At 50.5% G+C, this 26,957-nt stretch overlaps 2 pseudogenes; both read right to left on the bottom strand.

Moving 5' to 3' along the window:
* Positions 1-1,216: 1,216 nt before the first annotated feature.
* Positions 1,217-1,988, bottom strand: LOC141060399 (uncharacterized; annotated as a pseudogene).
* An 8-nt stretch (positions 1,989-1,996) lies between these two features.
* On the bottom strand, positions 1,997-3,066 carry LOC141060398 (uncharacterized; annotated as a pseudogene).
* Positions 3,067-26,957: the final 23,891 nt, after the last annotated feature.

Here is a 26,957-nt window from a genome sequence, read left to right as displayed (position 1 = left end):
GACCCCATCTACATTGCACTGTGCAGGGCCCCATGTGATGTTAGGGGCCCAAGTGTCAGAGTTCTCCCCTCAGAGAGCCAGCAACCAGACGGGTCATTCTGGTAACTGTTTTCAGCTCAGTTTGGAGGACAACACCAACCTGATATTTGTCAACTATTACTATGATCAGAAACGAGCTCAGAGTAGTTGTCAGTGCATGTCACCCATTTCTCATGACAGCTCATACACATTATTCAGCAGAGGCGATACTGAGCACCGGAGAGAGCTGAACCCTGCGCCTTAGGGCTAAACTGCAAGGATGGAATCTCTCATGTGACTCAGTGTCACTTCCTGCATCGGGTGGGGAAATTATCGGCAGGACTTGCCTTTTCTGCTTGGTCTTCCCTCCGGCATTGCTGGGACTGAGTCCATGTTCCCTTCTGGCGTTGTGGGGTCGAGGCCGATGTTTCTCTGGCGTTGCTGAGGTTGAGGTCACGGTCCCTTTGGGGTTGGTAAGGCCGAGTCCTCCGATACTTCTGGGGTTTAGAATACGTTTCCCTCTGGTGTTTCTGGAGTCGAGACCATGTCTACCTTCGGCGTTGCTGGGACCGAGACCACCGCCCCGTATGGCATTGCTAGGAGCGGGCCACCACCCCATCTGATATTGCTGGAGCCCAGGCAGCTGCCCCATCCGGCGTTGCTGAGGCCGCGGTCCATCCGGCGTTGCTGGGGTCGCGGTCCCATCCGGTGTTGCTGGGGTTGAGGTCGCGGTCCATCCGGCGTTACTGGGGTTGAGGTCGCGGTCCCATCCGGCGTTACTGGGGTTGAGGTCGCGGTCCCATCCGGCGTTGTTGGGGTTGAGGTCGCGGTCCCATCCGGCGTTACTGGGGTTGAGGTCGCGGTCCCATCCGGCGTTACTGGGGTTGAGGTCGCGGTCCCATCCGGCGTTGCTGGGGTTGAGGTCGCGGTCCATCCGGCGTTGCTGAGGTCGCGGTCCCATCCGGTGTTGCTGGGGTTGAGGTCGTGGTCCCATCCGGCGTTGCTGGGGTTGAGGTCGCGGTCCCATCCGGCGTTTCTCGGGTTGAGGTCGCGGTCCCATCCGGCGTTGCTGGGGTTGAGGTCGCGGTCCCATCCGGCATTGCTGGGGTTGAGGTCGCGGTCCCATCCGGCGTTGCTGGGGTTGAGGTCGCGGTCCCATCCGGCGTTACTGGGGTTGAGGTCGCGGTCCCATCCGGCGTTACTGGGGTTGAGGTCGCGGTCCATCCGGCGTTGCTGAGGTCGCGGTCCCATCTGGTGTTGCTGGGGTTGAGGTCGCGGTCTCATCCAGCGTTGCTGGGGTTGAGGTCGCAGTCCCATCCGGCGTTTCTCGGGTTGAGGTCGCGGTCCCATCCGGCGTTGCTGGGGTCGAGGCCGTGGTCCCATCCGGCGTTGCTGAGGCCGCGGTCCCATCCGGCGTTACTGGGGTTGAGGTCGCCGTCCCATCCGGCGTTACTGGGGTTGAGGTCGCGGTCCCATCCGGCGTTGCGGGGGTTGAGGTCGCGGTCCCATCCGGCGTTACTGGGGTTGAGGTCGCGGTCCCATCCGGCGTTGCTGGGGTTGAGGTCGCGGTCCATCCGGCGTTGCTGAGGTCGCGGTCCCATCCGGTGTTGCTGGGGTTGAGGTCGCGGTCCAATCCGGCGTTGCTGGGGTTGAGGTCGCGGTCCCATCCGGCGTTTCTCAGGTTGAGGTCGTGGTCCCATCCGGCGTTGCTGTGGTTAAGGTCGCGGTACTATCCGGCGTTGCTGGGGTTGAGGTCGTGGTCCCATCCGGCGTTGCTGGGGTTGAGGTCGCGGTCCCATCCGGCGTTACTGGGGTTGAGGTCGCTGTCCCATCCGGCGTTGCTGGGGTTGAGGTCGCGGCCCATCCGGCGTTGCTGAGGTCGCAGTCCCATCTGGTGTTGCTGGGGTTGAGGTCGCGGTCCCATCCGGCGTTGCTGGGGTTGAGGTCGCGGTCCCATCCGGCGTTTCTCGGGTTGAGGTCACGGTCCCATCCGGCGTTGCTGGGGTCGAGGCCGTGGTCCCATCCGGCGTTGCTGAGGCCGCGGTCCCATCCGGTGTTGCTGGGGTTGAGGTCGCGGTCCATCCGGCGTTACTGGGGTTGAGGTCGCGGTCCCATCCGGCGTTACTGGGGTTGAGGTCGCGGTCCCATCCGGCATTGCTGGGGTTGAGGTCGCGGTCCCATCCGGCGTTACTGAGGTTGAGGTCGCGGTCCCATCCGGCGTTGCTGGGGTTGAGGTCGCGGTCCATCCGGCATTGCTGAGGTCGCGGTCCCATCCGGTGTTGCTGGGGTTGAGGTCGCGGTCCCATCCGGCGTTGCTGGGGTTGAGGTCGCGATCCCATCCGGCGTTTCTCGGGTTGAGGTCGCGGTCCCATCCGGCGTTGCTGGGGTTGAGGTCGCGGTCCCATCCGGCGTTGCTGGGGTTGAGGTCGCGGTCCCATCCGGCGTTGCTGGGGTTAAGGTCGCGGTCCCATCCGGCGTTGCTGGGGTTGAGGTCGCGGTCCCATCCGGCGTTGCTGGGGTTGAGGTTGCGGTCCCATCCGGCGTTGCTGAGGTCGCGGTCCCATCCGGCGTTGCTAGAGTTGAGGTCGCGGTCCCATCCGGCGTTGCTGGGGTTGAGGTCGCGGTCCCATCCGGTGTTTCTCGGGTTGAGGTCGCGGTCCCATCCGGCGTTGCTGGGGTTGAGGTCGCGGTCCCATCCGGCGTTGCTGGGGTTGAGGTCACGGTCCCATCCGGCGTTGCTGGGGTTAAGGTCACTGTCCCATCCGGCGTTGCTGGGGTTGAGGTCGCGGTCCCATCCGGCGTTTCTCGGGTTGAGGTCGCGGTCCCATCCGGCATTGCTGGGGTTGAGGTCGCGGTCCCATCCGGCGTTTCTCGGGTTGAGGTCGCGGTCCCATCCAACGTTGCTGGGGTTGAGGTCGCGGTCCCATCCGGCGTTGCTGGGGTTAAGGTCGCGGTCCCATTTGGCATTTCTGGTGCCGAGGCTGTGATTCTGCATTCGAGTTTTTGGAGAAATCTCTTTACAAGGTTGAGCGCCTCATTGAGAAACATGGTGGCGACTGAGAATGTGAAATCTCCTGTGAAGTGGAGATGAAACCATCGTCCGCAACCACCGAGACTGCGATGAATTGTTTAAGTCAGCGGCCGCCTGGAAAAACACTTCACAAAGGCGTATTAGCATCAAGCGTGAGCGCATCGGCGGACACTGTGAAGTCTGCGAGGGAGAGAAGCGGTCGCCTGGGATTACACAAAAATCACTGGATTCACCCAGCGAGGCCGGCGTTAACCCTTTCTGTGATTAACTCAGCTACAGGCATTGGCAGACACAGATGGAGGAGGGCCCCTGTGCAAGAAGAATTTATGGGCCCCTGCTTGTGTCTGTAGGACCTGCTTGCTGATCTGATGGCAGTATTGGCCCTCTCGCCATGTTGCAAAAATGGTGTGGGCACATCAGCAGCACAAGGGTCCAGGAGACCCCTCCTGTGCAGGGCTGACCTTGCTGGGTGCCCTGGGCAGTGCTATGGACGCCCCCATCATTGCATTGTGCCCTTCACACCTCAGCTCAGGTATCCTGTGTAGATTCCACTCCATCTCCAAAGATTTGGGCACCACATGTGATGAGTACAAGCTCTGGGTGCCCACTGGGCCATGTGACGCCCCTCTTGGACTGGTTACTGGTCGCACTGTGCCCGGTCCGCACTAAAGTACCAGAACATCATTGCGACTTTTCATTGTGGTTGTGACGGCAGAAGACGTTTCCTTTCTTGCTGGATGATTGTTGGGGGGATTTATATTTTTGGAAACCCCTTTAATGGGATTGAACTTTCCAGGTTGTTGTAGCAGGACTCGAATCAGTGAAACTGCCCAGAAAAAAATCGGGGAGACGGTACTCTGAATCTGGACCTTTCTTGGTTACAGACGGGCTCAAATCCCTGAATCACGGCTGTTCCTAGAGGGCATTGGCCCCTGAAATCTCCACCTCACCAGCCCAGGTCTAGTAGAGGCTGATCTTGACGATCACCAGCTTCCATGATCTCAGTGAGTGGATCCTATGACAGTTCTTACTGTCAATCACAGAGGAACTAAAAGATAGGAGGGGACTGATTTACTGTCATTTGTAGGAACAGAGGGGTAATGTACAATAGTGATTACACTCCGCCTGGATGAACACACAACTTAATCACTTGTTAAAGAGGAAAAAAGAAGTGTATATCAAATGGAAAGAGGGAGCATATCTAAGGCCGGTTTCACATTTGCGCTTTATACCGCAGCGACGGCCTGCGCACGGCCGCTGCTAAGCCCCACCCCCTGCCGGCTCCCTGCCCGCCCCTTCCTGTCATCGCCGCCTACTAGCGCACATGGACGCTTGCGATCTGCGCACCCTATATTTAGCATAGGGTGCGCAGATCGTGTGCTGGCCGTGCGCTGGCCGTGCGCTAGCAGGATACTGCCGTGCGCTGCGCACTTTTGAAGGTGCGCCATGCGCGCCGAAATGCAACATGCTGCGTTCGGCGCACCTTCAAAAGTGCGCAGCGCACGGCAAAATCCTGCTAGCGCACGGCCAGTGCACGATCTGCGCGCCCTATGCTAAAGATAGGGTGCGCAGATCGCAAGCGTCCATGTGCGCTAGTAGGCGGCGATGACAGGAAGGGGCGGGCAGGGAGCCGGCAGGGGGCGGGGCTTAGCGGCGACCGTGCGCAGGCCGTCGCTGCGCTATAAAGCGCAAATGTGAAACCGGCCTAAAGAAGAATATAATGCAGTCTGCAGGGAATGTAGGGCAAGCGTTAGAAGAGCTAAAGCCAGTAATGGAGTGAGGCTTGCAAGGGAGACCAAAAGCTGCAAAGAAGGATTTTGAGGGTATGTCAAAAGCAAAGATGCTGTAGGATTTTTACATGGTGAAAAGGGTGAAGTGGTCAGTCATGATGTTTAAAAGGCCGAACTGTTAAACTCCTATTTTGCATCTGTGCACTGTTCTCTAAGAAAGCAAATATAACATCAACTGATCTTCACGGCGCCATCCTAGGAATAAAAGGATCCACTCTGTCTATAAACAGAGAGATAGTGAGGGAACACTTAGCTAATTTACACAAATTTACACCTCCTGGTCCAGATGAATTACATCCTAGGGGACTGAAAGAGTTAGCAGAGGAAATGCAGAACTATTAGCCAGAATCTTTGAAAAATCCTAGAGAACAGGAGAAGTCTCAGAAGATTGGAGAAGGGCAAATGTTATCCCTATCTTCAAAAAAGGAAAGAAGACGGGGGCATGAAATGACAGGCTAGTGAGCCTTACTTCTATACCAGGAAATTACAAGCCAGTGAGCCTTACCTCTATACCAGGAAAGGTCTCTGAACAAATTATTACAAATTATTGTAAATGATCTAGATAAGGGAACTGAAAGTAAACTGATCAAATTTGCAGACGATGCAAAGCTACGAGGGATAACTAACACTAGAGAAAACAGAGAAGGGATTCAGAAGGTTCTAGATAAGCTTGAACAGTGTGCAGTGACTACTAGAATGATATTTAACAGGGAGAAATGCAAGAAAAATGAAAATTACATATACAGAATGGGAGGAATAGGTTTTAAGCAACAGCACATGTGAAAAAGACTTGGGTATACTAATAGATCACAGACTGCACATGAGTCAACAGTGTGATGCAGCAGCAATAAAGGCAAGCACAGTTCTAGGATGTATTAAGAGAAGCACAGAGTCTAGATCATGTGAAGTAATTATATCCCTCTACTCCTCCTTGGTCAGGCCTCATCTGGAATACTGTGTCCAGTTCTGGGCTCCACATTTTTAAAAAGACATTGAAAAACTGGAGCAAGTTCAGAGAAGAGAAACCAGGATGGTGAGAAGACTGCAAAGTATGTCCTACAAGGAACGGTTAAAGGATCTGGGAATGTTGAGCTTGCAAAAAAGAAGGCTTAGAGGAGACTTATTAGCTGTCTACAAATATCTGAAGGGCTGTCACAGTGTAGAGGGATCATCATTATTCTCATTTGCACAAGGAAAGACTAGAAGCAATGGAATGAAACTGAAAGGGAGAAGATAAAGATTAGAGATGAGAAAAAACTTTGACAGTTAGGGTGATCAGTGAGTGGAACAGGTTGCCACGAGAGGTGGTGAGTTCTCCTTCAATGGAAGTCTTCAAACAGAGGCTGGAAAGACATCTGTCTGAGATGGTTTAGTGACTGCTGCATTGAGCCATGGATTGGATATGAGGATCCTGGAGGTCCCTTTCAACTCTACCATTCTATGATTCTATGAGCACAGCCACCTTCTTGTACCACACCTTGACTTTTTCATGGCACTGTACGGCTGGAGGACTTGATCAGAGGGATCAACTTCCCCCATGTTCTTATTGTACCCCAGTACACAGTCCGGTTTGCTGACCTGTGTAGTGGTACCTTGTACAGTGCTGAAGATGCTGCCATCACCTTGTATGCTGGTCAAAAAAGGACATCCCTCTTGTCCTTGAACTTGACCACCATCATGTTGTCTCCACATTGGGGTCTGCTCTCACCCTTTTTGAGCAGTTGCCTAATTAGCTTCTTAGGGAGGCCTCTCTGATGTTTATGGACAGTACTGCAGGCTGCGGCAGCTCGCGCAGAGAGGGACTTGAAGAGTGGGACACTGGTATAAAAGTTATCTACATAGAAGTGATAACTTTGATCCAGCAGTGGGTGCACCAAATCCCACATTTTTTCTAGTCACTCCCAGGACAGGGGGATATTCAGGGGGTTCAATCCGGGTGTCCTTCCCTTCATAAACCCTCAACTTGTGGGTGTACCCCAAGGAACTCTCACACAGCTTGTAGAGTTGAATTCCGTGCCTGGTCCTCTTACTGGGCAGGTACCGACGGAGTTTGAACATCTCTCTGCCATGTATTAAGCACTCATCCATGCAGATGTCCCTTTACGGGTTGTACACCTCAACAAACTTGTTGCTGAAGTGCTCAATGACCGGCCGAACTTTGAAATGACGGTCAAAGTTGGGGTTACCTCGGGGAGGACACTGCGCATTATCATTATAATGCAAGAATTTTTGGATGGCCTCAAAAAGTTTACAGGTTATCGCCGTTCGGAACAGTGGAGTTTTATACAAAAGTTCAGCACTGAAATACTGCCGAAGTTCTGGCTTCTTCAGTAGCCCATTGTGAAGGTTCAGGCCCCCCAACGCCATAATTTCTACTGCGTCTACAGGAGTCCAGATAGAAAATGATGAAGAGCAGGTTTATGCCAAATATTGCCGAGCGTACAAATATATTTGGCCCACCATAAGATTTGTTTACAAATTCACAGAGAGAAAGACTTTTAAAAAGTCCATTTCTGTGAGGCTGGTGGTGTAAAATTTAAAGGGAATCTGTCACCTCAATTTTCCCCTATGAGATGCGGCCACCGCCATCAGGGGATTATCTCCAGCATTCTGTAATGCATTCTGTAATGCTGTAGATAAGCCCTCGATGTAACCTGAAAGATAAGAAAAACAAGTTATATTATACTCACCGGGGGGGTCCGGTCCGATGGGTGCCGCGGTCCAGCGCCTCCCATCTTCTAACGATGACGTCCTCCTCCTTGCTCCTGTCATGGCTCCTGTGCAGGCGCAATTCTCTGCCCTGTTGAGGGCAGAGTAAAGTACTGCAGTGCGCAGGCGTTGGACCTCTCTGACCTTTTCCGGCGCCTGCGCACTGCAGTACTCTGCTTTGCCCTCAGGAGGGCAGAGAATTACGCCTGCGCAGGAGCGCGACAGGAAGCAAAGAAGAGGACATCATCGCTAGAAGATGGGAGGCGCCACACCCAGGCGACCTAGATGTATGGATACATCTAAGGTCGTAAAGGGGTTTATTCCGCCTCAACAACTATATCAAAGAAAATTGGGTGAGCGTGTGTAATAATGTAGGGGAGTGACCCCGCAGCTTTCCCAGCCCTCTGAATGGCAGGTCTGTCTCACTGTGCGGAAATTTCTGCCCCACTCCTGTGTTATAGCCTGTCAGGATTTTATCCCATCAGGCCACCATTCGGCCAGGCAGGTGCAACATGGCACGGGGAGGCAGTCGTCAGCGAGGTACTCGTGCTTCATGCCCCAGTACGCTACCTTAAAATGGGGATCCTGGCTGGGTGTGTAGACTTTAGCTTTAGGGACGCTACGCCACTGCAGACCACCAGGACCAGATGTTGTAGAGCTCAATGAGGGAGACCACCACGCAAAAATAAACTGTCCTTTACTGAGCAATATCGTAGGGAGAACTGTGCACAATGGATAGTGGATGCCAAACTTTGTGGATGTTTCTCTTAGGACATGGGCATCAAACTCAAGGCCCGTGGGCTGAAGCCGTCCTGCCATGTCATTCTGCAAGGTCAAGACACACTTCAACACTGCTCTGACTGGCGCTCTATATGGGGAAAATGGAGAGCTGGTCGGAGCAGTGTTGAAGTGTGCGCTGGAGTTCGAAATCTATGATGGTGGCCACCCCCGGTGCAGTCGTCAGCCCCCTACTAGGTACTGGCTGCGTTCTACATCGACACCACCAGTGCTTAGCTGATGAGCGGAGCGGCACATGGAGCTGATGTCATCTCTAATTCTGAGCAGATCCAGCTAGCAGTAAAAAGGGTGGCGTCAGCCAAGGAGTAGGAGCCATCTTTGTTAGAGTGAACAGTGCCTGCTATGAACGCACATCGTCCAGCCCAAATGGACAACACACTCAATCACCTTTGTGTGGTTCCATCTTTGAATCAGAGTAGACACAGCCAGTACTTGGCACAGCTGTCTCAGCTCAATTACCCAGATACAGCGCTGTTAGCCCTACTACCCAGGTACTGAGCTCTTAGCCCTACTACACAGGTACAGAGCTCTTAGCCCTACTACACAGGTACAGCACTCTTAGCCCTACTACACAGGTACAGAGCTCTAAGCCCTACTACACAGGTATAGCGCTCTTATCCCTACTACACAGGTACAGAGCTCTTAGCCCTACTACACAGGTACAGAGCTCTTATCCCTACTACACAGGTACAGCACTCTTAGCCCTACTACACAGGTACAGAGCTCTTAGCCCTACTACACAGGTATAGCGCTCTTAGCCCTACTACACAGGTACAGCGCTCTTAGCCCTACTACACAGGTACAGAGCTCTTATCCCTACTACACAGGTACAGCACTCTTAGCCCTACTACACAGGTACAGAGCTCTTAGCCCTACTACACAGGTATAGCGCTCTTATCCCTACTACACAGGTACAGAGCTCTTATCCCTACTACACAGGTACAGCACTCTTAGCCCTACTACACAGGTATAGCACTCTTAGCCCTACTACACAGATACAGAGCTCTTAGCCCTACTACACAGATACAGAGCTCTTATCCCTACTACACAGGTACAGAGCTCTTAGCCCTACTACACAGGTACAGCGCTCTTAGCCCTACTACACAGGTACAGAGCTCTTATCCCTACTACACAGGTATAGCACTCTTAGCCCTACTACACAGATACAGAGCTCTTAGCCCTACTACACAGGTACAGCACTCAGCCCTACTACACAGGTACAGAGCTCTTAGCCCTACTACACAGGTACAGCACTCAGCCCTACTACACAGATACAGAGCTCTTAGCCCTACTACACAGAAACAGCACTCAGCCCTACTACACAGGTACAGAGCTCTTAGCCCTACTACACAGGTACAGCACTCAGCCCTACTACACAGATACAGAGCTCTTAGCCCTACTACACAGAAACAGCACTCAGCCCTACTACACAGGTATAGCACTCAGCCCTACTACACAGATACAGAGCTCTTAGCCCTACTACACAGGTACAGCGCTCTTAGCCCTGCTACACAGATACAGCACTCTTAGCCCTACTACACAGGTACAGAGCTCTTAGCCCTACTATACAGGTACAGCACTCAGCCCTACTACACAGGTACAGAGCTCTTAGCCCTACTACACAGGTACAGCACTGTTAGCCCTACTACACAGGTACAGCACTCAGCCCTACTACACAGGTACAGAGCTCTTAACCCTATTACACAGGTACAGAGCTCTTAGCCCTACTACACAGAAACAGCACTCAGCCCTACTACACAGGTACAGCACTCAGCCCTACTACACAGGTACAGAGCTCTTAGCCCTACTACACAGGTATAGCGCTCTTAGCCCTACTACACAGATACAAAGCTCTTAGCCCTACTACACAGATACAGAGCTCTTAGCCCTACTACACAGATACAGAGCTCTTAGCCCTACTACACAGATACAGAGCTCTTAGCCCTACTACACAGGTACAGAGCTCTTAGCCCTACTACACAGGTACAGAGCTCTTAGCCCTACTACACAGGTACAGAGCTCTTATCCCTACTACACAGGTACAGAGCTCTTAGCCCTACTACACAGGTATAGCACTCTTAGCCCTACTACACAGATACAGAGCTCTTAGCCCTACTACACAGGTACAGCACTCAGCCCTACTACACAGGTACAGAGCTCTTAGCCCTACTACACAGAAACAGCACTCAGCCCTACTACACAGGTACAGCACTCAGCCCTACTACACAGGTACAGAGCTCTTAGCCCTACTACACAGGTACAGCGCTCTTAGCCCTGCTACACAGGTACAGAGCTCTTAGCCCTACTATCCAGATACAGCGCTCTTAGCCCTACTACAGAGATACAGCACTCTTAGCCCTACTACCCAGGTACAGCACTTTTAGCCCTACTACACAGGCACAAAGCTCTTAGCCCTACTACACAGGTACAGCACTCAGCCCTACTACACAGGTACAGAGCTCTTAGCCCTACTACACAGGTACAGCGCTCTTAGCCCTGCTACACAGATACAGCACTCTTAGCCCTACTACACAGGTACAGAGCTCTAAGCCCTACTATACAGGTACAGCACTCTTAGCCCTACTACACAGGTACAGCACTGTTAGCCCTACTACACAGGTACAGCGCTCTTAGCCCTACTACACAGGTATAGCACTCAGCCCTACTACACAGGTACAGAGCTCTAAGCCCTACTATACAGGTACAGCACTCTTAGCCCTACTACACAGGTACAGCACTCTTAGCCCTACTACACAGGTACAGCGCTCTTAGCCCTACTACACAGGTATAGCACTCAGCCCTACTACACAGGTACAGAGCTCTAAGCCCTACTATACAGGTACAGCACTCTTAGCCCTACTACACAGGTACAGCACTCAGCCCTACTACACAGGTACAGAGCTCTTAACCCTACTACACAGGTACAGAGCTCTTAGCCCTACTACACAGAAACAGCACTCAGCCCTACTACACAGGTACAGCACTCAGCCCTACTACACAGGTACAGAGCTCTTAGCCCTACTACACAGGTACACGCTCTTAGCCCTACTACCCAGGTACAGCTCTCTTAGCCCTACTACACAGGTACAGAGCTCTTAGCCCTACTACACAGGTACAGCACTCTTAACTCTACTACACAGGTACAGAGCTCTTAGCCCAACTACACAGGTACAGCGCTCTTAGCCCTACTACCCAGATACAGCGCTCTTAGCCCTACTACACTGATACAGCACTCTTGGCCCTACTACACAAGTACAGAGCTCTTAGCCCTACTACACAGGTACAGAGCTCTTAGCCCTACTACACAGGTACAGCACTCTTAGCCCTACTACCCAGGTACAGCACTCATAGCCCTACTACCCAGGTACAGCACTCTTACCCCCAATTACACAGGTACACACTCTTAGCCCTACTACACAGGTACAGAGCTCTTAGCCCTACTACCCAGGTACAGCACTCTTAGCCCTACTACCCAGATACAGCGCTCTTAGCCCTACTACACTGATACAGCACTCTTAGTCCTACTACACAAGTACAGAGCTCTTAGCCCTACTACACAGGTACAGAGCTCTTAGCCCTACTACACAGGTACAGCACTCTTAGCCCTGCTACACAGGTACAGCACTCTTAGCCCTACTACCCAGGTACAGCACTCTTAGCCCTACTACCCAGATACAGCGCTCTTAGCCCTACTACACAGATACAGCACTCTTAGCCCTACTACACAGATACAGCACTCTTAGCCCTACTACCCAGGTACAGCACTCTTAGCCCTACTGCACAGGTACAGCACTCTTAACCCTACAACCCAGGTACAGCACTCTTAGCCCTGCTACACAGGTACAGCACTCTTAGCCCTACTACACAGGTACAGCACTCTTAGCCCTACTACCCAGGTACAGCTCTCTTAGCCCTACTACACAGGTACAGAGCTCTTAGCCCTACTACACAGGTACAGCACTCTTAACTCTACTACACAGGTACAGCGCTCTTAGTCCTGCTACACAGGCACAGCGCTGTTAGCCCTACTACACAGGTACAGAGCTCTTAGCCCTGCTACACAGGTACAGCACTCAGCCCTACTACACAGGTACAGAGCTCTTAGCCCTACTACACAGAAACAGCACTCAGCCCTACTACACAGGTACAGCACTCAGCCCTACTACACAGGTACAGAGCTCTTAGCCCTACTACACAGGTACAGCGCTCTTAGCCCTGCTACACAGGTACAGAGCTCTTAGCCCTACTATCCAGATACAGCGCTCTTAGCCCTACTACAGAGATACAGCACTCTTAGCCCTACTACCCAGGTACAGCACTTTTAGCCCTACTACACAGGCACAAAGCTCTTAGCCCTACTACACAGGTACAGCACTCAGCCCTACTACACAGGTACAGAGCTCTTAGCCCTACTACACAGGTACAGCGCTCTTAGCCCTGCTACACAGATACAGCACTCTTAGCCCTACTACACAGGTACAGAGCTCTAAGCCCTACTATACAGGTACAGCACTCTTAGCCCTACTACACAGGTACAGCACTGTTAGCCCTACTACACAGGTACAGCGCTCTTAGCCCTACTACACAGGTATAGCACTCAGCCCTACTACACAGGTACAGAGCTCTAAGCCCTACTATACAGGTACAGCACTCTTAGCCCTACTACACAGGTACAGCACTCTTAGCCCTACTACACAGGTACAGCGCTCTTAGCCCTACTACACAGGTATAGCACTCAGCCCTACTACACAGGTACAGAGCTCTAAGCCCTACTATACAGGTACAGCACTCTTAGCCCTACTACACAGGTACAGCACTCAGCCCTACTACACAGGTACAGAGCTCTTAACCCTACTACACAGGTACAGAGCTCTTAGCCCTACTACACAGAAACAGCACTCAGCCCTACTACACAGGTACAGCACTCAGCCCTACTACACAGGTACAGAGCTCTTAGCCCTACTACACAGGTACACGCTCTTAGCCCTACTACCCAGGTACAGCTCTCTTAGCCCTACTACACAGGTACAGAGCTCTTAGCCCTACTACACAGGTACAGCACTCTTAACTCTACTACACAGGTACAGAGCTCTTAGCCCAACTACACAGGTACAGCGCTCTTAGCCCTACTACCCAGATACAGCGCTCTTAGCCCTACTACACTGATACAGCACTCTTGGCCCTACTACACAAGTACAGAGCTCTTAGCCCTACTACACAGGTACAGAGCTCTTAGCCCTACTACACAGGTACAGCACTCTTAGCCCTACTACCCAGGTACAGCACTCATAGCCCTACTACCCAGGTACAGCACTCTTACCCCCAATTACACAGGTACACACTCTTAGCCCTACTACACAGGTACAGAGCTCTTAGCCCTACTACCCAGGTACAGCACTCTTAGCCCTACTACCCAGATACAGCGCTCTTAGCCCTACTACACTGATACAGCACTCTTAGTCCTACTACACAAGTACAGAGCTCTTAGCCCTACTACACAGGTACAGAGCTCTTAGCCCTACTACACAGGTACAGCACTCTTAGCCCTGCTACACAGGTACAGCACTCTTAGCCCTACTACCCAGGTACAGCACTCTTAGCCCTACTACCCAGATACAGCGCTCTTAGCCCTACTACACAGATACAGCACTCTTAGCCCTACTACACAGATACAGCACTCTTAGCCCTACTACCCAGGTACAGCACTCTTAGCCCTACTGCACAGGTACAGCACTCTTAACCCTACAACCCAGGTACAGCACTCTTAGCCCTGCTACACAGGTACAGCACTCTTAGCCCTACTACACAGGTACAGCACTCTTAGCCCTACTACCCAGGTACAGCTCTCTTAGCCCTACTACACAGGTACAGAGCTCTTAGCCCTACTACACAGGTACAGCACTCTTAACTCTACTACACAGGTACAGCGCTCTTAGTCCTGCTACACAGGCACAGCGCTGTTAGCCCTACTACACAGGTACAGAGCTCTTAGCCCTGCTACACAGGTACAGAGCTCTTAGCCCTACTACCCAGGTACAGCACTCTTAGTCTTACTACCCAGATACAGAGCTCTTAGCCCTACTACACAGGTACAGCAATCTTAGCCCTGCTACACAGGTACAGCACTTTTAGCCCTACTACACAGGCACAAAGCTCTTAGCCCTACTACACAGGTACAGCACTCAGCCCTACTACACAGGTACAGAGCTCTTAGCCCTACTACACAGGTACAGCGCTCTTAGCCCTGCTACACAGATACAGCACTCTTAGCCCTACTACACAGGTACAGAGCTCTAAGCCCTACTATACAGGTACAGCACTCTTAGCCCTACTACACAGGTACAGCACTCTTAGCCCTACTACACAGGTACAGAGCTCTTAGCCCTACTACACAGGTATAGCGCTCTTAGCCCTACTACACAGATACAGAGCTCTTATCCCTACTACACAGGTACAGCACTCTTAGCCCTACTACACAGGTATAGCACTCTTAGCCCTACTACACAGATACAGAGCTCTTAGCCCTACTACACAGATACAGAGCTCTTATCCCTACTACACAGGTACAGAGCTCTTAGCCCTACTACACAGGTACAGCGCTCTTAGCCCTACTACACAGGTACAGAGCTCTTATCCCTACTACACAGGTATAGCACTCTTAGCCCTACTACACAGATACAGAGCTCTTAGCCCTACTACACAGGTACAGCACTCAGCCCTACTACACAGGTACAGAGCTCTTAGCCCTACTACACAGGTACAGCACTCAGCCCTACTACACAGATACAGAGCTCTTAGCCCTACTACACAGAAACAGCACTCAGCCCTACTACACAGGTACAGAGCTCTTAGCCCTACTACACAGGTACAGCACTCAGCCCTACTACACAGATACAGAGCTCTTAGCCCTACTACACAGAAACAGCACTCAGCCCTACTACACAGGTACAGCACTCAGCCCTACTACACAGGTACAGAGCTCTTAGCCCTACTACACAGGTACAGCGCTCTTAGCCCTGCTACACAGGTACAGAGCTTTTAGCCCTACTACACAGATACAGCACTCTTAGCCCTACTACCCAGGTACAGCACTCTTAGCCCTACTACACAGGCACAAAGCTCTTAGCCCTACTACACAGGTACAGCACTCAGCCCTACTACACAGGTACAGAGCTCTTAGCCCTAATACACAGGTACAGCGCTCTTAGCCCTGCTACACAGATACAGCACTCTTAGCCCTACTACACAGGTACAGAGCTCTTAGCCCTACTATACAGGTACAGCACTCTTAGCCCTACTACACAGGTACAGCACTGTTAGCCCTACTACACAGGTACAGCACTCAGCCCTACTACACAGGTACAGAGCTCTTAACCCTACTACACAGGTACAGAGCTCTTAGCCCTACTACACAGAAACAGCACTCAGCCCTACTACACAGGTACAGCACTCAGCCCTACTACACAGGTACAGAGCTCTTAGCCCTACTACACAGGTATAGCGCTCTTAGCCCTACTACACAGATACAAAGCTCTTAGCCCTACTACACAGATACAGAGCTCTTAGCCCTACTACACAGATACAGAGCTCTTAGCCCTACTACACAGATACAGAGCTCTTAGCCCTACTACACAGATACAGAGCTCTTAGCCCTACTACACAGGTACAGAGCTCTTAGCCCTACTACACAGGTACAGAGCTCTTAGCCCTACTACACAGGTACAGAGCTCTTATCCCTACTACACAGGTACAGAGCTCTTAGCCCTACTACACAGGTATAGCACTCTTAGCCCTACTACACAGATACAGAGCTCTTAGCCCTACTACACAGGTACAGCACTCAGCCCTACTACACAGGTACAGAGCTCTTAGCCCTTCTACACAGAAACAGCACTCAGCCCTACTACACAGGTACAGCACTCAGCCCTACTACACAGGTACAGAGCTCTTAGCCCTACTACACAGGTACAGCGCTCTTAGCCCTGCTACACAGGTACAGAGCTCTTAGCCCTACTACCCAGATACAGCGCTCTTAGCCCTACTACAGAGATACAGCACTCTTAGCCCTACTACCCAGGTACAGCACTTTTAGCCCTACTACACAGGCACAAAGCTCTTAGCCCTACTACACAGGTACAGCACTCAGCCCTACTACACAGGTACAGAGCTCTTAGCCCTACTACACAGGTACAGCGCTCTTAGCCCTGCTACACAGATACAGCACTCTTAGCCCTACTACACAGGTACAGAGCTCTAAGCCCTACTATACAGGTACAGCACTCTTAGCCCTACTACACAGGTACAGCACTGTTAGCCCTACTACACAGGTACAGCACTCAGCCCTACTACACAGGTACAGAGCTCTTAACCCTACTACACAGGTACAGAGCTCTTAGCCCTACTACACAGAAACAGCACTCAGCCCTACTACACAGGTACAGCACTCAGCCCTATTACACAGGTACAGAGCTCTTAGCCCTACTACACAGGTACACGCTCTTAGCCCTACTACCCAGGTACAGCTCTCTTAGCCCTACTACACAGGTACAGAGCTCTTAGCCCTACTACACAGGTACAGCACTCTTAACTCTACTACACAGGTACAGAGCTCTTAGCCCAACTACACAGGCACAGCGCTCTTAGCCCTACTACCCAGATACAGCGCTCTTAGCCCTACTACACTGATACAGCACTCTTGGCCCTACTACACAAGTACAGAGCTCTTAGCCCTACTACACAGGTACAGAGCTCTTAGCCCTACTACACAGGTACAGCACTCTTAGCCCTACTACCCAGGTACAGCACTCTTAGCCCTACTACCCAGGTACAGCACTCTTACCCCCAATTACACAGGTACACACTCTTAGCCCTACTACACAGGTACAGAGCTCTTAGCCCTACTACCCAGGTACAGCACTCTTAGCCCTACTACCCAGATACAGCGCTCTTAGCCCTACTACACTGATACAGCACTCTTAGCCCTACTACACAAGTACAGAGCTCTTAGCCCTACTACACAGGTACAGAGCTCTTAGCCCTACTACACAGGTACAGCACTCTTAGCCCTGCTACACAGGTACAGCACTCTTAGCCCTACTACCCAGGTACAGCACTCTTAGCCCTACTACCCAGATACAGCGCTCTTAGCCCTACTACACAGATACAGCACTCTTAGCCCTACTACCCAGGTACAGCACTCTTAGCCCTACTACCCAGATACAGCGCTCTTAGCCCTACTACACAGATACAGCACTCTTAGCCCTACTACCCAGGTACAGCACTCTTAGCCCTACTGCACAGGTACAGCACTCTTAACCCTACAACCCAGGTACAGCACTCTTAGCCCTGCTACACAGGTACAGCACTCTTAGCCCTACTACACAGGTACAGCACTCTTAGCCCTACTACCCAGGTACAGCTCTCTTAGCCCTACTACACAGGTACAGAGCTCTTAGCCCTACTACACAGGTACAGCACTCTTAACTCTACTACACAGGTACAGAGCTCTTAGCCCAACTACACAGGTACAGCGCTCTTAGTCCTGCTACACAGGCACAGCGCTGTTAGCCCTACTACACAGGTACAGAGCTCTTAGCCCTGCTACACAGGTACAGAGCTCTTAGCCCTACTACCCAGGTACAGCACTCTTAGTCTTACTACCCAGATACAGAGCTCTTAGCCCGACTACACAGGTACAGCAATCTTAGCCCTGCTACACAGGTACAGCACATTTAGCCCTACTACACAGGCACAAAGCTCTTAGCCCTACTACACAGGTACAGCACTCAGCCCTACTACACAGGTACAGAGCTCTTAGCCCTACTACACAGGTACAGCGCTCTTAGCCCTGCTACACAGATACAGCACTCTTAGCCCTACTACACAGGTACAGAGCTCTAAGCCCTACTATACAGGTACAGCACTCTTAGCCCTACTACACAGGTACAGCACTGTTAGCCCTACTACACAGGTACAGAGCTCTTAACCCTACTACACAGGTACAGAGCTCTTAGCCCTACTACACAGAAACAGCACTCAGCCCTACTACACAGGTACAGCACTCAGCCCTACTACACAGGTACAGAGCTCTTAGCCCTACTACACAGGTACACGCTCTTAGCCCTACTACCCAGGTACAGCTCTCTTAGCCCTACTACACAGGTACAGAGCTCTTAGCCCTACTACACAGGTACAGCACTCTTAACTCTACTACACAGGTACAGAGCTCTTAGCCCAACTACACAGGTACAGCGCTCTTAGCCCTACTACCCAGATACAGCGCTCTTAGCCCTACTACACTGATACAGCACTCTTAGCCCTACTACACAAGTACAGAGCTCTTAGCCCTACTACACAGGTACAGAGCTCTTAGCCCTACTACACAGGTACAGCACTCTTAGCCCTACTACCCAGGTACAGCACTCTTAGCCCTACTACCCAGGTACAGCACTCTTAGCCCTACTACACAGGTACACACTCTTAGCCCTACTACACAGGTACAGAGCTCTTAGCCCTACTACCCAGGTACAGCACTCTTAGCCCTACTACCCAGATACAGCGCTCTTAGCCCTACTACACTGATACAGCACTCTTAGCCCTACTACACAAGTACAGAGCTCTTAGCCCTACTACACAGGTACAGAGCTCTTAGCCCTACTACACAGGTACAGCACTCTTAGCCCTGCTACACAGGTACAGCACTCTTAGCCCTACTACCCAGGTACAGCACTCTTAGCCCTACTACCCAGATACAGCGCTCTTAGCCCTACTACACAGATACAGCACTCTTAGCCCTACTACCCAGGTACAGCACTCTTAGCCCTACTACCCAGATACAGCGCTCTTAGCCCTACTACACAGATACAGCACTCTTAGCCCTACTACCCAGGTACAGCACTCTTAGCCCTACTGCACAGGTACAGCACTCTTAACCCTACAACCCAGGTACAGCACTCTTAGCCCTGCTACACAGGTACAGCACTCTTAGCCCTACTACACAGGTACAGCACTCTTAGCCCTACTACCCAGGTACAGCTCTCTTAGCCCTACTACACAGGTACAGAGCTCTTAGCCCTACTACACAGGTACAGCACTCTTAACTCTACTACACAGGTACAGAGCTCTTAGCCCAACTACACAGGTACAGCGCTCTTAGTCCTGCTACACAGGCACAGCGCTGTTAGCCCTACTACACAGGTACAGAGCTCTTAGCCCTGCTACACAGGTACAGAGCTCTTAGCCCTACTACCCAGGTACAGCACTCTTAGTCTTACTACCCAGATACAGAGCTCTTAGCCCTACTACACAGGTACAGCAATCTTAGCCCTGCTACACAGGTACACGCTCTTAGCCCTACTACACAGGTATAGCACTCTTAGCCCTACTACACAGGTACAGAGTTTTAGCCCTACTACCCAGGTACAGCACTCTTAGCCCTGCTACACAGGCACAGCATTCTTAGCCCTACTACCCAGGTACAGCGCTCTTAGCCCTACTACACAGGTACAGAGCTCTTAGCCCTGCTACACAGGTACAGAGCTCTTAGCCCTACTACACAGGTAGAGCACTGTTAGCCCTGCTACACAGGTACAGTGCTGTTAGCCCTACTACACAGGTACAGAGCTCTTAGCCCTACTACACAGGTACAGAGCTCTTAGCCCTACTACCCAGGTACAGCACTCTTAGCCCTGCTACACAGGTACACGCTCAGCCCTACTACACAGGTACAGCACTCTTAGCCCTGCTACACAGGTACAGCGCTCTTAGCCCTGGTACACAGGCACAGCGCTCTTAGCCCTACTACACAGGTACAGCACTCTTAGCCCTACTACACAGGTACAGAGCTCTTAGCCCTACTACACAGGTACAGCACTGTTAGCCCTGCTACACAGGTACAGAGCTCTTAGCCCTACTACCCAGGTTCAGCACTGTTAGCCCTGCTACACAGGTAAAGAGCTCTTAGCCCAACTACCCAGGTGCAGCACTCTTAGCCCTACTACCCAGATACAGAGCTTTAGCCCTACTACACAGGTACAGCACTCTTAGCCCTGCTACACAGATACAGAGCTCTTAGCCTTACTCCGATGATCCTGGGATGGCTCTCTTACTCCTACTACACAGGGACGGCTCTCCTAGCCCTACTACTTGGGGACAGCTTTCTTACTCCTACTATCCAAGGACAACGCGCTTCGACCTTAGACAGCTTTTTTTTACTCTACAACCTAGGGACAGCGCTATTAGCTCTACTACCTAAGGGCAGTGCTCTTAGCCCTACTGTCCAGTGACAGTGTTGTTAACCCTACTACCCAAGGACAGCGCTCTTTGACCTTAGACAGCTCTTTTGCCCTACTACCCATGGGCAGTTCTCTTAGCCCTACTGTCCAGTGACAGTGTTGTTAGCCCTCTGATAGCCCTTGGCCAGCGTTTGCATTGCAGGCCATGCTCTTACCGTGTTGCACGGATGTCTGCATGAGCCCTTACAATTTCAATAGGCCCTTTAAATGCTGATGTGGCCCTCGGTGCATATGAGTGTGACCCCCCTGTCTTAGGACATATGCTATTTTCATACACTTTCCCTTCCGGAGCTCGCTCTGCTCGCTGTCCGTTAGCCTCTGTATCTCTGGCTTCACCACCTCCCAGCACAGCACGTTGGGATCTTCCCTAATCTCCAGAAGCAGCACCACTATCCAGAAAGCGAGGGTCGTGTCCTGTAGCCCTCGGCTCCGCGTCCTTTTTCCCTTAGAAGAGCTACTTGTGCCACTATGGCTGTTACTTCTCTGCTCTCCGATGCCTCGTAACTACCACTCGGTGCCCACTCTCTCCGTCCCACTTTCCTTCTCAGCGCTGCTCCATCACTTGACTGCTATGTTACTTCGTACCGTCTCGCTTGGCTTCCTGCCCCAGATCTCGTCTCCTGAGAATCACTCTCACTTTGGAATGCTTTTCCTGGTCTTCCCTCTAGATCACGCTATCTCGGTCTCCGCTCATATTCGGGACACCCAATCCATGCGGCTCTGCTGAGTTCTCAGACCATAGGTCTTTTCTAGCTGCTGGCTGGGCCCTATCTGCCAACCTGACAGGAAACTCCCTCTGTCTCTTCACTTCAGCCCCTCCCACACTGGGCTAGTCCCAACTGTTAACCCTTACTGTCCCTAGTAACTACTTGTGGCTGGACAGAACATTATTACTAATAATGCACATCACTAAACACCCTACACATCACATCACATCAATACACACGTCTTCAAGGGGAACGTAGGCAGAACTTCCATCTTCTTACACAGGCAGCCGCCTGTTGTCAGGGTATATAACACCTGGCTGAGCTTTCTCCCCACAATGGGGGGGTCTGGACATTTTTCATTAGCAGCAGGCAGCAGAGGTGACGCGACCTGCCCTCTCCGCTCGCTTCTCTGCGCAGTCACATAATTGAGAGAGATTTATCTGGGTCAGGTGCTGTAGATGTGACTCTGAGCGTTTATCGCATCTGATGGCGGCGGTGGCGGATCCTGCAGATAATCCGCTCACTCCTGACATTTCAGGTGAAATTGCAATAAGAATCAGCAGAGTGGCGGCGGCGGTGGAGCCCTTTTATCATTTCGCCAGGTCTCGTGTTAGCGGCGCTGACACCTGGAGGACCGGGATGAAGATTAATATTTCTCTATTTGTCCGCACATCCATCTGGAAGCGTCTCTCCCCCCGGGACCATCTCTGCCTGATAAGAAACACTGTGGATCTGATATCTGCATCTCGTGCGCGCTGCACATTGCACGGACGCGAGTCACACCGGGCCGGCACCACCGGCGGAGACGCACAATGTGGCGACAGCAAACGTCACCTATAGATGAATGAACTTCCTGCACAATTTGGGTGTGAACGAGGCCGATCATCAGAGGACAAATAACAGAAAACTGACCGGCACATGAAGAACTAGTCTGAACAGGGGCATACCAAAAAACAGCTTACATATCAGAATAAGGAAATGGTTGCACTCAATCGCATTAAGGCATTAAGGCTAGGAGGGATAGCTAATACTAGAGAAGAGAGAGAGAGGATTCAAAAAGATATAAATAAACTGGAGCAGTGGGCAGCAACTAACAGAATGGTTTTTAACAGGGAGAAATGCAAAGTACTACATCTGGGCAATAAAAATGAAAAAAGCATATATAGAATGGGAGGAATAGGGCTAAGTGACAGCACATGTGAAAAAGACTTGGGTATACTAATAGATCACAGACTGAATATGAGTCAACAGTGTGATGCAGCCGCAAAAAAGGCAAATGCAATTCTAGGATTTATTAACAGAAGCATACAGTCTAGATCACGTGAAGTCATTATTGCCCTCTACTCCTCTTTGGTCAGACCTCATCTGGAATATTGTGTCCAGTTTTGGGCACCACATTTTAAAAAAGACATCAACAAACTGGAGCAAGTTCAGAAAAGAGCGACCAGAATGGTGACCGGTCTGCAAACCCTGTCTTATGAGGAAAGGTTGCAGGATTTGGGAATGTTTAGTTTGCAGAAGAGAAGACTGAGAGGAGACTTAATAGCTGTCTACAAATATCTAAAGGGCTGTCACATTGTAGAAGGATCAACTTTATTCTCATTTGCACAAGGAAAGACTAGAAGCAATGGGATGAAACTGAATGGGAGGAGACAGATTAGATATTAGAAAAAACTTTTTCACAGTTAGAGTGATCAATGAGTGGAACAGGCTGCCACGAGAAGTGGTGAGTTCTCCTTCAATGGAGGTCTTCAGACAGAGGCTGGACAGTCATCTGACTGGGATGATTTAGTGAATCCTGCTTTGAGCAGGGGGTTGGACCAGATGGCCCAGGAGGTCCCTTCCAACTCTACCATTCTATGATAAGTCAATGTGAAATACGAGAAGTGTGAATAGCGTAATGGATTTGGAAATTTAGGAAAAAACACATGAGATGATTAGCACAAAACATGGCCAAAAGATGTGATCCCATCCACCAGCATCAGGGTAATCTTTACCAAGATAGTAGACATAGGATGGTAGGTAAGTGTTCATACTGGGCAGTCAGGTCAGGGACCCATCCGATTCATGAGATTACCCTGACGTTGGTGGATGGGATCACATTTTTTGGCCAAATTTTGCGCTAAACATCTTGTGTATTTTCCTAAATTTCAGAAGTCATTACGCTATCCACACTTCATGTACAACCCATCATTATCCAGAGGCAGCAGCTCCGGACTGTCTGCTCTGAGCCTCAGCACAACTACACCCAGCAGATCCTGTGCACCACAACATCTCTGCTGCTTCAAGTGGGGCACGGAAATATCCTACAGACAATGCAAAGGCCCAGAAAACGGGCACATCGTAAGCGTCACCCCTGAATAATACCGCCACACTGCCACTCTCATCCGCTGTGCACAGTGACTGCTGCACCACACACCATGCATACAATCATGATGACCACTCGTAATCTATGCCGTACCACTTCAGGTGGGACTGGGGTAAGTCCCAGCGCTGCAGGCTCATCAGACGCTCCTGACTTGCTTTCATTAAGAACCAGGACATGAGTTCACCTTGTGTAAGTCTGCTGGACGCTGAGCAGAGTCGAGTGCGCTGAAGCTGGTGAGTGACCAGTCATAATGTGAGCTGCAGCTGGGAGAGAGACATGCCAGAGTCTCTCTCTGAATGGACACTGCAGGGGTCAGCTGGGAAAGCTGAGCAGTCTGTGTGTTGGAGCTACAGAGTAACAGGTGGAAGCTGCAGCCTGTTCAGTGTGAACTGTGCCCGGAGGAGAACTCTTGTATTTGGTGCTGGAGCTCAGACTGAAGGTGACACTGATACTGGTGGGATCAACCTCATATGTGTGTAAAGTCTGCTCTGGAGAAAGGACTGTACTCTTATAGGTTGAGACGCACTGACATATGAGCTGCTGGATGCACGGGCTATGTGCTGTGATGCATTTCTGCCCAGAAGAGGCTATTTTGAATCCCTTAGAGTTTCATGAAAGCAATAAAACTGAACCTGTCTGGACCAACCTGCATTGCCTGTGTGAACACTGCCTAATGCCTACCTGAGAGTATGGATCCCTACAATGTGCACAGTGACTGCACCAGCAGAATAGTGAGTGCAGCTCTGGGGAATAATACAGGATGTAACTCAGGATCAGTAATGTAATGTATGTACACAGTGACTGCACCAGCAGAATAGTGAGTGCAGCTCTGGAGTATAATACAGGATGTAACTCAGGATCAGTAATGTAATGTATGTACACAGTGACTGCACCAGCAGAATAGTGAGTGCAGCTCTGGAGTATAATACAGGATGTAACTCAGGATCAGTAATGTAATGTATGTACACAGTGACTGCACCAGCAGAATAGTGAGTGCAGCTCTGGAGTATAATACAGGATGTAACTCAGGATCGGTAATGTAATGTATGTACACAGTGACTGCACCAGTAGAATAGTGAGTGCAGCTCTGGAGTATAATACAGGAGGTAACTCTGGATCAGTAATATAATGTATGTACACAGTGACTGCACCAGCAGAATAGTGAGTGCAGCTCTGGAGTATAATACAGGAGGTAACTCAGGATCAGTAATATAATGTATGTACACAGTGACTGCACCAGCAGAATAGTGAGTGCAGCTCTGGAGTATAATACAGGATGTAACTCAGGATCAGTAATGTAATGTATGTACACAGTGACTGCACCAGCAGAATAGTGAGTGCAGCTCTGGAGTATAATACAGGATGTAACTCAGGATCGGTAATGTAATGTATGTACACAGTGACTGCACCAGTAGAATAGTGAGTGCAGCTCTGGAGTATAATACAGGAGGTAACTCTGGATCAGTAATATAATGTATGTACACAGTGACTGCACCAGCAGAATAGTGAGTGCAGCTTTGGAGTATAATACAGGAGGTAACTCAGGATCAGTAATGTAATGTATGTACACAGTGACTGCGCCAGCAGAATAGTGAGTGCAGCTCTGGAGCATAATACACAATGTAACTTGGGATCAGTAATGTAATGTATGTACACAGTGACTCCACCAGCAGAATAGTGAGTGCAGCTCTTGAGTATAATACAGGAGGTAACTCAGGATCAGTAATGTAATGTATGTACACAGTGACTGCACCAGCAGAATAGTGAGTGCAGCTCTGGAGTATAATACAGGATGTAACTCAGGATCAGTAATGTATGTTCACAGTGACTGCACCAGCAGAATAGTGAGTGTAGCTCTGGGGAATAATACAGGATGTAACTCAGGATCAGTAATGTAATGTATGTACATAGTGACTGCACCAGCAGAACAGTGAGTGTAGCTCTGGGGAATAATACAGGATGTAACTCAGGATCAGTAATGTAATGTATGTACATAGTGACTGCACCAGCAGAATAGTGAGTGCAGCTCTGGAGTATAATACAGGATGTAACTCAGGATCAGTAATGTAATGTATGTACACAGTGACTGCACCAGTAGAATAGTGAGTGCAGCTCTGGAGTATAATACAGGAGGTAACTTAGGATCAGTAATATAATGTATGTACACAGTGACTGCACCAGCAGAATAGTGAGTGCAGCTCTTGGGTATAATACAGGAGGTAACTCTGGTTCAGTAATATAATGTATGTACACAGTGACTGCACCAGCAGAATAGTGAGTGCAGCTCTGGAGTATAATACAGGAGGTAACTCAGGATCAGTAATGTATTGTATGTACACAGTGACTGCACCAGCAGAATAGTGAGTGCAGCTCTGGAGTATAATACAGGAGGTAACTCAGGATCAGTAATGTATGTACACAGTGACTGCGCCAGCAGAATAGTGAGTGCAGCTCTGGAGCATAATACACAATGTAACTTGGGATCAGTAATGTAATGTATGTACACAGTGACTCCACCAGCAGAATAGTGAGTGCAGCTCTGGAGTATAATACAGGAGGTAACTCAGGATCAGTAATGTAATGTATGTACACAGTGACTGCGCCAGCAGAATAGTGAGTGCAGCTCTGGAGTATAATACAGGATGTTACTCAGGATCAGTAATGTAATGTATGTACACAGTGACTGCACCAGCAGAATAGTGAGTGCAGCTCTGGAGTATAATACAGGATGTAACTCAGGATCAGTAATGTATGTACACAGTGACTGCACCAGCAGAATAGTGAGTGCAGCTCTGTAGGACTCAGCTGAGCAGTGTTCCTGCCGTGATCGTGGTCTGGTGTTTGGTGTGTTTGTCTCACATGTCAGGATGATGCTCTGCTCACATTAAGTGTTATATTATACACTGCTCAATAAAATAAAGGGAACACTTAAACAACAGAATATAACTCCAAGTAAATCAAACTTCTGTGAAATCAAACTGTCCACTTAGGAAGCAGCACCGATTGACAATCAATTTCACATGCTGTTATGCAAAAGGAATAGACAACAGATGGAAATTATTGGCAATTATCAAGACACCCTCAATAAAGGAGTGGTTCTGCAGGTGGGGACCACAGACCACATCTCAGTACCAATGCTTTCTGGCTGATGTTTTGGTCACTTTTGAATGTTGGTTGTGCTTTCACACTCGTGGTAGCATGAGACGGACTCTACAACCCACACAAGTCGCTCAGGTAGTGCAG

The sequence above is a fragment of the Dendrobates tinctorius genome, unplaced genomic scaffold (genome assembly GCF_039654945.1).
Source record: "Dendrobates tinctorius isolate UK_male_01 unplaced genomic scaffold, ASM3965494v1 ptg000236l, whole genome shotgun sequence".
Lineage (NCBI taxonomy): Eukaryota > Metazoa > Chordata > Amphibia > Anura > Dendrobatidae > Dendrobates > Dendrobates tinctorius.
Note: the sequence above shows the minus strand (reverse complement) of the source record. Positions and strands in the feature narration are given on the sequence as shown.